Genomic DNA, 12016 nt, shown 5'->3' with positions numbered 1-12016 from the left:
CTGGTTTCAGACAGAGGGTGAAAAGAGGTGCTGCAGCACAGGCAGTATGAGAAAAATAAGCAACTTTTGAACATTAAAGTTTGTAAACATGTCACAGTAGATGCACAAAATAGAAATATGAACCTGAACATTAGCATAATATCTCGTATTTATAGTTCTTACAAGGCTAGCACATGTGTACTGCTGAAAAAACATGTTCTGGTTTAATTAAGTATTGGAACAGCTGTTGGAGGCTTTTAAAAAATGGGACTTCTGTGCTTCTCTGATTGGCAATCAATGTTCACAGAGATAACATCGGAGAAAAGTCTCTGCAGTGGACTGGCATCCTGTCAGGAGAAGAGCGTGTGTTGTACCTGCACAATTTAAGCTGCTTCACAACACAAACACAACAGATAAGCTCCTGGATTATAGGCCGACTCGCCTCCTACAGGGCTTACTAACAGACATACGTCTGCAAACATACTGCTGCTTTTATAAGAAGGCTCTGGTAGCTGTGGTTTTGCTTTGATTACCTCTCATGAAAGAACTGTCAGCAACGGTAATGAATTGAGGATAAATGCATCAAGTTGTGGAAATTGCCAACACTTTCCCTAATGTTATGAGGAGGAGCAATAGTGATTTTGTGGCTGGCTTGATGACTTTACTCTTGTTTTTATGTAGCGATTCAGGGGAGCAAATGAAAGCCAATAGAAGCTGACAGCTCAATTCTCAAAGGGAAGCATTTGATAAGCAAATAGGCTACGGACAAGACCTGGAAAATACGACTACGAATATTATTTAAAAGAGTTAATACAGTACTTGATCAAGGATGTTTATAACAAAACCTTTCCAGTGTTCTGACATGAAGACACATATACAAATGAATGAATGAATGAATACATGAATGATAACATGAATCAATAGCATGGCACCATTATTCGTTACCTTCACCAGTTTGATCACAAGGAGCTCAGAGTCGAGGTGCGGACTTCCATCCACTGTTGTGATACTATGAATGAATGAATGAAGAGATAAACAAACTGTACAATGAAAATTAACATGACTGAATAGGGGTGTAACGGTTCACCAACATTTCGGTTCGATAAGTACCTCGGTTTTTAGGTCACGGTTCGGTACGTTTTTGGTACAGCAGAAAGAATGATCACAAAACATAAAATATTTTGTGGGGGTTTTTAATTATTATTAAACTGTGAATGATGTATTCACTCAAATAAATACAAAATAAACATTAAGGTGCAGCATTTCGATGAACTGAAATAATCTGTATTTGAACTTTACTGTATATTACTCACAAAACACAACATATTTGTTTGGGGTTTTTAACTATTATTAAACTGTGAATATTCACTCAAATAATACAAAATATAATGAAATAAACATTAAGGTGCAGCATTTCGATGAACTGAAATAATCTGTACTTGAACTACTGTACTAGTACCTAAGCAGCCAGTTTGACATTATGACTTGCTTGTCATTGTATATTCATGTTTTTTTTAAGAAAAATGAACTTGTCCACATTGCTTGCCGAAAGGACAGATCTGCTGGCACTAACAATGTCTCCTGCTATGGAGAACACCCTCTCGCTAGGGACAGAGGTAGCAGATACAGCCAGGTAGCGCTTTGCTAACATGGCAACATAAGGATATTTGGCGTTTGTAATAGCTTTGACTCGGTCTGAACTTTTTGCGAGTGGTGGAGGCTTAAATGCTAGTGGGAGTTGGGTTTGCACTTCAGTCTTTTTTCTTTTGGTACTGGTGATATTCACGTTCGGGTGATGCCTTTTCAAATGAGTGTGCAAGTTTGATGTATTGCCAGCCGCGTAACCAATTTTAGTTGAACAATGCCGACAAACAGCTTTGGTTCGGTCCACCTGTCTTTGTTCGTCATCCTTGTACGTAACTGCAAAACCAAAATGTTCCCAAACCGGAGACTTCAATGATGCTGGAGGATTTGCGAGCTCAACTTTATCTGCGTTCGCCATTTCGACAGTTCCTCAAATTACTGACTACATTTGAATGCATCCCTGTGACCAGGGGCCTCATTTATAACGCCGTGCATAGGATTCATGTGGGAAGGTTGCTTACGTAGTAGAAATCCAAAAAATAGGTACAGAAATTTTCCGATTCACCAAACATTGCGTACCGGCGAGGAAAGTGCGTACAGGACTTCCTACGCCGGTTTCCCTTTATAAATCACAATCGACTCGAAATGCGGTGCAGCTTTTGCGGGCTTCACGTAACGCCCATATTTGTCTATAAATAGTCAAAGAAACGCCCATTCATTCATTTTGACTGACTGCATGAAGAAGATCGCAGGAAATGACGACAGAACAGCTAAAAAAGACATCTCACACCGTGTCAGATTTTGGTAATTTTGGGGAGGTCGAGATAAATCATATTGTTTGGTGGATGCAGTTTGAACCAGAGTAGCAGCATGGAGGTTGGATCGTCACCAAAATAAATAAATAAGTGGTCCGAAAAAGGTTCATGACAAAAATAATACACATTCCTCAGGCAGTGTGTTTGTACCGGGGACAGGAGACCCCCCCTTGATGAGAAACTGTAAGAAATGATCGGGGAATCCCTCCGGAGTGGAGTCATGACGACTGGATCTGAATTATGTTTTCGTATTTGGTGGTTTGTGTCCCAGCTGTCGATCAGCTGTGCGCAGCGTCTCCACTGCAGCAACTCTATATCCACCAGTTAAAGGAAATACAACTAATGTGTTGTGTTATATTAGCTGTACAATTGACCACATATGGTGTTCTTAGTTTCCATACCTCCTGTGTTTTACGAGCGACTTATCAAGTCTTAGCAAACGGCATAAAACATGATTAAACATGGTAGTATATAAAACCATGCTCGTACAACCTATAGAAATGCAAAACCGCATCATTTATGAGAAAACATTTCATAACATTAACACAACATATTCGAGGTGGTTTTAAATAACATATCCGTATTTATTTATTTCTCCAAGTTATGTTTTTGTGTGCACTGAGGAGTCGCAAACAGGCGTTTGTTTAATCATTTTAAGATTGGCTTTAATCAAAGGTAACATTTTATTTATGGTATTATTTCCACATATTTCTCTCTATTCTTCCTTCTGCCAACGGTGTCGCAGTTTCTCGTCTCTCCCGTTTTTGTGCTTAGTGCGTACGCATGGGTTAGAGTTTGCGTGGAGGACCGCACGTTTTCCCGTCAAGTTAGTATTTTATAAATCGCAAACATTGCGTAGAAACTGGCGGACGCCATTTTTTGAGCGAATATCCCTTTATAAATGCGCACTGGCGTAGGACGTATAAAGGTTTCCCTTTATAAATTACAATCAACTCGAAATGCGGCGCAGCTTTTGCGGGCTTCACGTCATATTTGCCTATAAATAGTCAAAGAAACACCCCGTATTAATATTCATTTTGACTGACTGCATGAAGAAGATCGCAGGAAATGACGACAGAACAGCTAAAAAATACATTTCACACGTGTCAGATTTTGGTTCATTTGGGAAGGTGGAGACAAATCACATTGTTTGGTGGATGCAGTTTGAACCAGAGTAGCAGCATGAAGGTCGGATCGTCACCAAAATAAATAAATTCACCTCCTGTTTTGCCTGTTGGTTTCTGTCTGTTTTCCCTCCCTGATTACCCGATTGTGTCCACCTGGTGCCCCTGTGTTTTCTCCTCCCTCCTCACCTGTCTCTTGTTTGTTTGATTAGTCATGTGTGCATTTAGGTTCTGTGTTTTCTGTTAGTCTTTGTTAGTTCCTTGTTGTAGTTGGACGTTGTTCACGGGGTGAGAGTTCTGTTTCGTCCAAGTTTGTTTAAATTAGCCTTGGAATAAAGGTGTTTTTTCTGTTAATCTGCATTTGGGTCCTGCTTGCCTCTCTCAACCTTGACAGTATGTATTGATTTAAATTGACATGCATCCGCTAAGAAAAATAGTCCTATTTTTTAAATCAATAAAAAACATTTTCTAAATCCATAAAAGCATTTCAATTAATATTGGGAGTCATGTCGTTACTTTGTTGAGAATGTGGCCATGTAATAAGCGGGATAATTTGCAGCGACTTGTTCCTTATGGGGAAAATAACACCCTTCATGCAGCTCAAGATCCCTCCGCTACCCGTTGGGATCCTGATCTACCGACGAGGCTCCATTAAAATATAAATATTTTTAGTGAATTACTGAGTTTAGGCACGTTACTAATGTTTTAATGAAGTTGAATACAGTATATTTGTGTGTGAGTGTGTGTGTGTGTGATGTACATATTGGAATGATTTCTTAACTTACAGTAGGCTATTTTTTACAATGTGTGTTGGAAGGATTTATTAAATTACTATGAATATTGTCATTGTTGAAGGCTTTTAGAGAAGGGTGAATTATAAGCCTGAATTATTATCTAACATTGTATACCTAAAAACATAAAAGCCACAATAAATAAATCACAATTATTCTAGTTCTTTTTACCTCCTGTATTGCTTTCAACCCACCAGCTTTTATGGTGTTGTTACGTCACTACCTGTAAGCTTGTCACTAGGGATGTCCCGATCACCTTTTTTTGCTCCCGATCCGATTCCGATCATTTGATTTTGACAATCTGCCGATACCGATTTTTCCCGATCCGATCTTTATGCAATGCATTAAGAGAAAAAAAAGGAAAAAAGCATTCAAGTTGTCCCTTAAAGGGATAGTGGAAATGGAACCTCAAATAGTTTCGTTTTAACTTATATACAAGCATAATTACGTACCAAAACCGTCACACCTGATTAAAAATATATAATAATTGCCTTACGCATGTTAGAAGCACTTTATTGCAGCTTCCCCGAAGTTTTTTAGAAACAAAATGTTCGACTCAGCCAAACCGGAAGTGACGAAAACTTAGGAAGACGATACGATAACAAACCATGGCGTCTATGCAGAATCAACGTGGAAGGGCAAATATACCAGACAAAGAAGAAGGATTGTACGAGGTATCCAGTGATGATAGCGAGTCAGAAACATCCTCTCGGCTTTCCTACGAAAATGTCGTTTAGGAACTGAATCTGAATCCGGTTCAGTAAGCGACGATGGTGACAATATTGAGCCAGACGATGGACCATTACGTCCTTATTTGTTCGAGCCCGAGGTGATGGTTCACGGCATGGGCAATGGTGAGGATGACCAGGACCAGGCGCCAGATGATGCACCCCTACGCACAAATAATCTTGACTGGTAGGTCCCTAAGCATAGCTCACGCATCTTAAGATCACCTGTAGCCTTTACAAATATTAATCATTGTTAACCAGTTAAGCCCGAAGGTCCCCCCAGTGGACCCCTCCCACAGTTTTTTTCTCTCACATGTCTCAGGGCTTCTTAACATTTATGAAACTATTAATGTTTCATACCCTTTTAAAGGTAAGAAACTCCGCTAACTGACAATAAGAACAATTGTTAGCTATAAAAAACACAAGAGTAATACCAAGCCTTTGAATTAGCATTGAGCGAAACAATGCTAACTAATGCTAACGCTTTTTTACACACAACACACGGTAGAAATGCCCTTATTACTATCCTAATTGCACAAACAAGATATACGATTTAAAGCTGAGACTCCACAGATTCCACACATGTAATGTCATCACTGTAAGACCTCGAATTCCTGGAGCTATCAGCCAGAAAAGAGAAAGTAAACAACATCCGGTTCCAAAAATATTACAATAATTACGTCTTACCTTTTTTGATTTGTGATCAAAAGTTGTGTTCAACGGAATAAAAACGCATCTCAAGGTTAATCCAATGTCGTTGTGTCACGTAGAATTTTTTACTGATAATCAATCATCATATTTATGGAAATATACTCGGTACCATAATAAAGGTCGGCTATTCACATGCAAATGCTATTGAATGTCCGCCATTGTTTGTGCCCGTCTTCCTATGCTCTCGTCATCACCCGAAGATTCCCGACGATTCCCGAAGTATTTCGTTTCATTGAGAGGGCGCAGTAAAATTGAAAATAAAATGAAACTAGGCGCATGAAATAAAAAAAAATTGTTTATTATGCTTATTTTTAATAAAAATACATAAGTTAAACCCAACATTTGCGGATTTCCACTATCCCTTTAAGGTTAATTTTTTATTTAAATGACAGTACCCAACTATCCATTCTATCCAACATGGATATAGCTTCTTTTTTTCACAGCAGCATTGGATCAGTTCAGTTGTGCAGCATTGGATCAAAACAAAATAAAGCTTATCAGTGGTCCACCACAAAATAACTATGTAAACAAATTGAGTGCAGATTGTGCAGTAACAAAACAAAAATAACTCTACTGGAAAGAGGTAGCTTGACTAGCTTCACAAGTTCACATTCAGTCACAAATAATAAAATAAAATAAAAATGTGGCTTAGTACAGAATTCTAGACTTAAGACTAACTCGTCTAGTAATAATGCAATGAACAACAGCAGCTTAACATAACACGAATAAACAAAGTATTATATTTCCATCTTACTGGAGTAACACAATTCAATAGTAATCAGCAGTGAACCGCTTCAACACGCGTATTTCGGTGTATTCACAGCATTAATTTTGTTATTTACAGTATTGTTGTTTTATAGTTATTTGTTAATGTAACCCAATTTGTGTTCTTTGAAATTGAAAAGGATATCGCATTGTGTTTGTTACTTTCGTTGCAGTTGTATATGTCTTAAGTGTGATTTGGCTTGGCTTCCTATTTATGGACATGCTTTTATTTTGAAGGAGAGGTAGCGCTGTTGACAGGAAGTTGTTGTTGCTTTGGAAACAACGTGACGGAGAAAAGTAATATCTACATATAAAGACGGAGAAAGTAAACGATAACGTTTATGGTTAAGTGTTAGCACCCCCCGAAGAGGCACAAGCTCTTACGTTGATATTGGAGATTTCAATAAATTCAATTTGAAAAAAAAACGGGAAAAAATGAAAAAACGAATTTCCGAATAACGAAATTGAAACCCAAATAGTACTCCAACAAACTAATATTCGGATATTCGGGTACAGCCCTAGTGTACTCGCTGTGTTGTTGTTGGTGTTTGTTTCTCAGGTGGCGTATTAGATTGGTCGTGTTGAACGTAGCTCTGTTATTTCCACCACGCGGAACCTCCTTCTTGCAAACATTGCATCTGGCTGTTACACTGCCTTCACTTTCAATTTTATAATACTTCCAAACTGCTGACATTTTCTCTGTCCCGACTCCCGAGTCACCAGCTGAACGTAGCCTCTCGTTAGCTTACTGCTACTATTAGACACTGTGCCCTGCCCACTCTGTTGCCAGATTTGAGAGAAATAAGCAACCAGGGGGGTATACTACGAAGCAGGATTTTCGCTTAGCCGGCTAACTTCAGGGAAAACTCCGGCTTTCCGGTCCTACGAAGCTGGTTATCTTTTTAGCAGGCTAGATCTCCATGGTAACTTATGCTTAGCGGCTAACCTGGTCGGGACCAGGTTAGGTTGCAGGCTAAGAGCTCAACTCAGTGAAAGCACTGCCTGTGACCAATCAGAGCTCAGTGTGCGGAGTTTAAAGCGATCAAGTCATATTACAGGAGAAAGGAAATTGTCACGATCTGTCTTTATGGTGTTTTGTCTTGTCTTGTTTCATGTTTTATTTTGAAAGGTCTTGATTGTTTCTGGCTGTGTTGTGTCTTGTTTGGATTTGTCTGTGGTTCCCTGTCGTTAGTTTCCCTGGTGTGTCTGATTACCCGATTGTGTTCACCTGTGGCCCCTGTGTTTTCTCCTCCCTCCTCACCTGTGTCTTGTTTGTGTGATTAGTCTTGTGTGTATTTAAGTTCTGTTTTTTCTGTCTGTCTTTGTCGGTTCGTCTTTTGTCATGACTAGTTCGTCGGTGAGTGTTCTGTTTTGTCTTTGTTGTTCACCTAGCCTTGAAATAAAGGAATTTGCACTTTAATCTGCATTTGGGTCCTACCTGCTTCACACACCGTGACAGTACGAACCGACCACATTATGGACCCAGCAGACTCAGCCCTTTTGATGCGACAGGCGGAAAGTCTTGGATACTCTATGGAGTACATTTGTTATACATGGAAAGGCGCCTCATCTAGACGGGGTAGAGAGGCTGCGTTGAAGGAGGCACGTCAGGAGGTTGCTCGCAAGCCTTGGCTCTGGAGCTTGTTGCCCGAGTGGCTTAGGGTTTTCTCACGTAGCCCTGAGTACCAGGCTTCATGTTCTGATCCTTTCCTGGGGTCTGGTCTGGCGTTTGGAGGTCCACGAAGCCTCCAAAAGACTCCTAAAAGACGAAAGGCCAGGGTTCCAGCGCCAGTTCCGGCTCCAGTGCCGGACCCAGCAGCCATGGTTCCGTGCTCCAGTACCATCCCACATAGCCATGGTACCGTGCTCCAATACCACCCCACACAGCCATGGATCCGTGTTCCGGTTCCTTGCCCAGCAGCCATGGTTCCGGCTCCAGTGCCGGCCCCAGCAGCCATGTTTCCGGCTCCAGAAATGGATCTTACAACTGTGGTCCCTGCACCAGAGCTGGCCCATACAGTCATGGTCCCGACTCCAGCACCTCGTCTCCTGCTGGCTCCCCAGCCGACGCCAGCTCCCCGAGTCTTGTCGGCGTACCGGCCGACTCCAGCACCTCGTCTCCTGCTGGCTCCCCAGCCAACGCCAGCTCCCCGAGTCTTGTCGGCGTACCGGCCGACACCAGCACCTCGTCTCCTGCTGGCTCCCCAGACGACGCCAGCTCCCCGTTTCCTGTCGGCGTACCGACCGACCCGAGGCCCCTCTCAAGTTCCTACCCGAGTCCCCTCTCCAGTTCCTACCCGAGTCCCCTCTCGAGTTCCTACCCGAGTCCCCTCTCCAGTTCCTACCCGAGTCCCCTCTCGAGTTCCCTCTCGGGTCCCCTCTCGAGTCCCCTCTTGAGTCCCCTCTCGAGTCCCCTCTCGAGTCCCCTCTCCAGTCCCCTCTCCAGTCTCCTCTCAAGTCCCTTCTCGAGTCCCCTCTCAAGTCTCCTCTCCAGTTCCCTCTCAAGTTCCCTCTCAGGTCCCCTCTCGAGTCCCTTCTCGAGTCCCCTCTCGAGTTCCCTCCTTTAGTCCCTCCTCTAGTCCCCTCTCTAGTCCCCTCTCTAGTCCCTCCTCTAGTCCCTCCTCTAGTTCCCCTCGCGAGTCCCCTCTCGAGTTCCCTTCTCTAGTCCCTCCTCTAGTCCCTCCTTTAGTCCCTCCTCTAGTCCCCTCTCGAGTCCCCTCTCTAGTTCCCCTCTCGAGTTCCCCCTTGGTTCCCCTCTCGAGTCTCCTCTCGAGTCCCCTCTCGAGTCACGTCTCAAGTCCCTACCCAATGTCCTGGTCCGTTGGAGGTTCCGCTGGGGGTCCTGCCAACTCCATGTCCTGTCCCGTTGGAGGTCCCGCCGTCTACTCTCCTGCCGGGGGTCCTGCCAGCTCCTTGTCCTGTCTCGTTGGAGGTCCCGCCGACTACTCTCCTGCCGGGGGTCCTGCCAACCCTTTGTCCTGTCCCCTTGGAGGTCCCGCCGTCTACTCTCCTGCCGGGGGTCCTGCCAGCTCCTTGTCCTGTCTCGTTGGAGGTCCCGCCGACTACTCTCCTGCCGGGGGTCCTGCCAACCCTTTGTCCTGTGCCGTTGGAGGCCCCGCCGACTACTCTCCTGCCGGGGGTCCTGCCAACCCTTTGTCCTGTCCCCTTGGAGGTCCCGCCGTCTACTCTCCTGCCGGGGGTCCTGCCAACCCTTTGTCCTGTCTCGTTGGAGGTCCCGCCGTCTACTCTCCTGTCGGGGGTCCTGCCAATCCTATGTCCTGTGCCATTGGAGGCCCCGCCGACTGCTCTCCTGCCGGGGGTCCTGCAAATCCCGTGTCCTGGTCCTCTTCCGTGGAGGATCCTGCAGAGGCCTGTCCCACCAGGTCCGACACCGGGTCCTACCTGGTCTCCGGCACTGTCCCGTCAGCGCCTTCCTGCCCGGCCTCCGGAGCTCTCTGGTCTTCGCCCTCGAGCCCGGGCCCCTGAGAGCCGCGGTCTTCGCCCTCGATCCCGGCCCTCTGTGAGCCGTGGTCTTCGCCCTCGAGCCCGGCCCCCTGAGAGCCGCGGTCTTCGCCCTCGATCCCGGCCCTCTGTGAGCCGTGGTCTTCGCCCGCGATCCCGGCCCCCTGACTCTTCCTGCCGCTGCCCTCGTCCTCGAGCCCGGCCCCCTGACTCTTCCTGCCGCTGCCTTCGCCCTCATGCTCGGCCGCCCGAGTCCCCCACCTTAGACTCTGCCTAGCGCCCGGGCCGTCCGCCCGTATCCCCCTTTTTGAACTCTGCCTTGCCCCCGGGCCGTCCGCCCGAGATCCCTTCCTGGTCCTCTGCTGTGCTCCTGGGCGGTCAGCTCAGTCCCGTCCTCCTGACCCCCTCCACCCACCCTGGTGGCCTAGTGATACGTTTGCACTTTAATCTGCATTTGGGTCCTACCTGCTTCACACACCGTGACAGTAATACAGAAAAGCTGCCGTTGCAGGAAAGACGGCCGGCAAAAATCACAGACTGTGTGAACGTGAACATTAATAGAGTATCACCTCCCATCTTCAGAGCAATCTGTCTATTATAACATTAGCGTTAAGAAAGCTTACTTAAATATCTGCCACAACATAAGTAACCGGATCAGAGTAACATTAAGTAGCCTACAGTCCGCGGCATATCACTTCATAATGTATAGGCTACATATATTTTCTTATCTGAGTCAGCTGAGCCGTATCTGGCCGTGCAACACTCACAGTGTCACATACCTTATGCCGAAGTATTATTTTAAGCAACACATTAAGTTGACGAAACACTCGAGACAAATGTAATTAAAGTCAGATCGTGTCTTAGACGGGGCAGTGATATCGTAAGCCTGTTTATGTATGCATTCAAACACTTTTTCTTTTACCAGCTGTATTCACCTTGCAGGTGCAGCTATGTGGCTTTTATCCTGGATAAAGTGTTTAAGACATGGATGTTTAAAGTTTAACTTCTTCATATGTCTAATATTATAGTTGATTTTTCTTTCAGGAAGTATGACGCTGCGCTGTCAGTGCGCTTCTCCATGTTTGTGATTGGTCAAATGCTCCAAATACCACCCCTTTCATGTGAACGTGCACCTAACTAGATAGGACACGGCTGGCTTGAGCGATCCACTTGATAACCCGCGTCGTAGGACTGCTTAGCGAGAGCGCGTATGTTTTGGATTAGGCCAACCGGCTAACTCAAACATATCCAGGTTAGGTTGAACCGGCTTCGTAGTACAGGCCCCTGGTCTATGAAAACAAGCCCAAAAGAAGCAACACATACATGATGTTGTGTAATTTTAAACCAAAACTAAGGCCTCAGGATGACTTTAAGACGTGAACATGGTCCTTTTTGTTTTGTAACATTAAATAAAATAATGAAAAATGTTTTAAAAAAAGATTCCCGATCCCCGATCTTTTTCTCCCGATTCCGATCTTTTAAAAATCCCATGATCGGCTCCGATCCCCGATCACGTGATCGGATCGGGACATCTCTACTTGTCACTCAGAGTAACCTACAGTTAATTTAGCTGCTGGAGAAGAAAGATCAGGGGGGGAGGGGGGGAGAGAGCTGTGTAAATACACAGCTGAGAGCTGCCGTTTCATTCAGACTGTTTAAAAAACGACTATTTTTCTTAGCGGATGCATGTCAATTTAAATCAATACATACAACTATGTTTTAAATCAATAAAAACATTTTCTAAATCCATAAAAGCATTTCAATTAATATTGGGAGTCATCTCGTTACTTTGTTGAGAATGTGGCCATGTAATAAGCGGGATAATTTGCAGCGACTTGATCCTTATGGGGAAAATAACACCCTTCATGCTGATCAAGATCCCTCCGCTACGCGTTGGGATCCTTATCTGCCGACGAGGCTCCATTAAAATATAAATATTGTTAGTGAATTACTGAGTTTAGGCACGTTAATAACGTTTTAATGAAGTTGAATACAGTATATTCATATTTGTCAGTGATTTCATGTAAATTGCGTGTGTGTGTAGAGGTGTGTGTGTG

The 12016-nt window shown here is 44.3% G+C and overlaps 1 protein-coding gene across 4 annotated transcripts in view; it reads right to left on the bottom strand.

Annotated features, from left to right (window-relative positions):
• grin2da (glutamate receptor, ionotropic, N-methyl D-aspartate 2D, a) overlaps positions 1-12016 on the bottom strand; it is a 408557-nt gene that overhangs the window by 221604 nt on the left and 174937 nt on the right. The window contains exon 1 of one of the 4 annotated variants that reach the window (XM_034199695.1): positions 925-979. The exons of the other annotated variants lie outside the window; for them this stretch is intronic. The gene's annotated coding sequence lies outside the window, so the exon portion shown is untranslated. Of the gene's footprint in view, positions 1-924; positions 980-12016 lie in introns of those variants that run through there. 4 annotated transcript variants of the gene reach the window in all.

The sequence above is a fragment of the Gymnodraco acuticeps genome, unplaced genomic scaffold (genome assembly GCF_902827175.1).
Source record: "Gymnodraco acuticeps unplaced genomic scaffold, fGymAcu1.1, whole genome shotgun sequence".
Lineage (NCBI taxonomy): Eukaryota > Metazoa > Chordata > Actinopteri > Perciformes > Bathydraconidae > Gymnodraco > Gymnodraco acuticeps.
The sequence above is the reverse complement of the archived record's forward strand: the minus strand, read 5'-3'. Positions and strand labels throughout refer to the sequence as shown.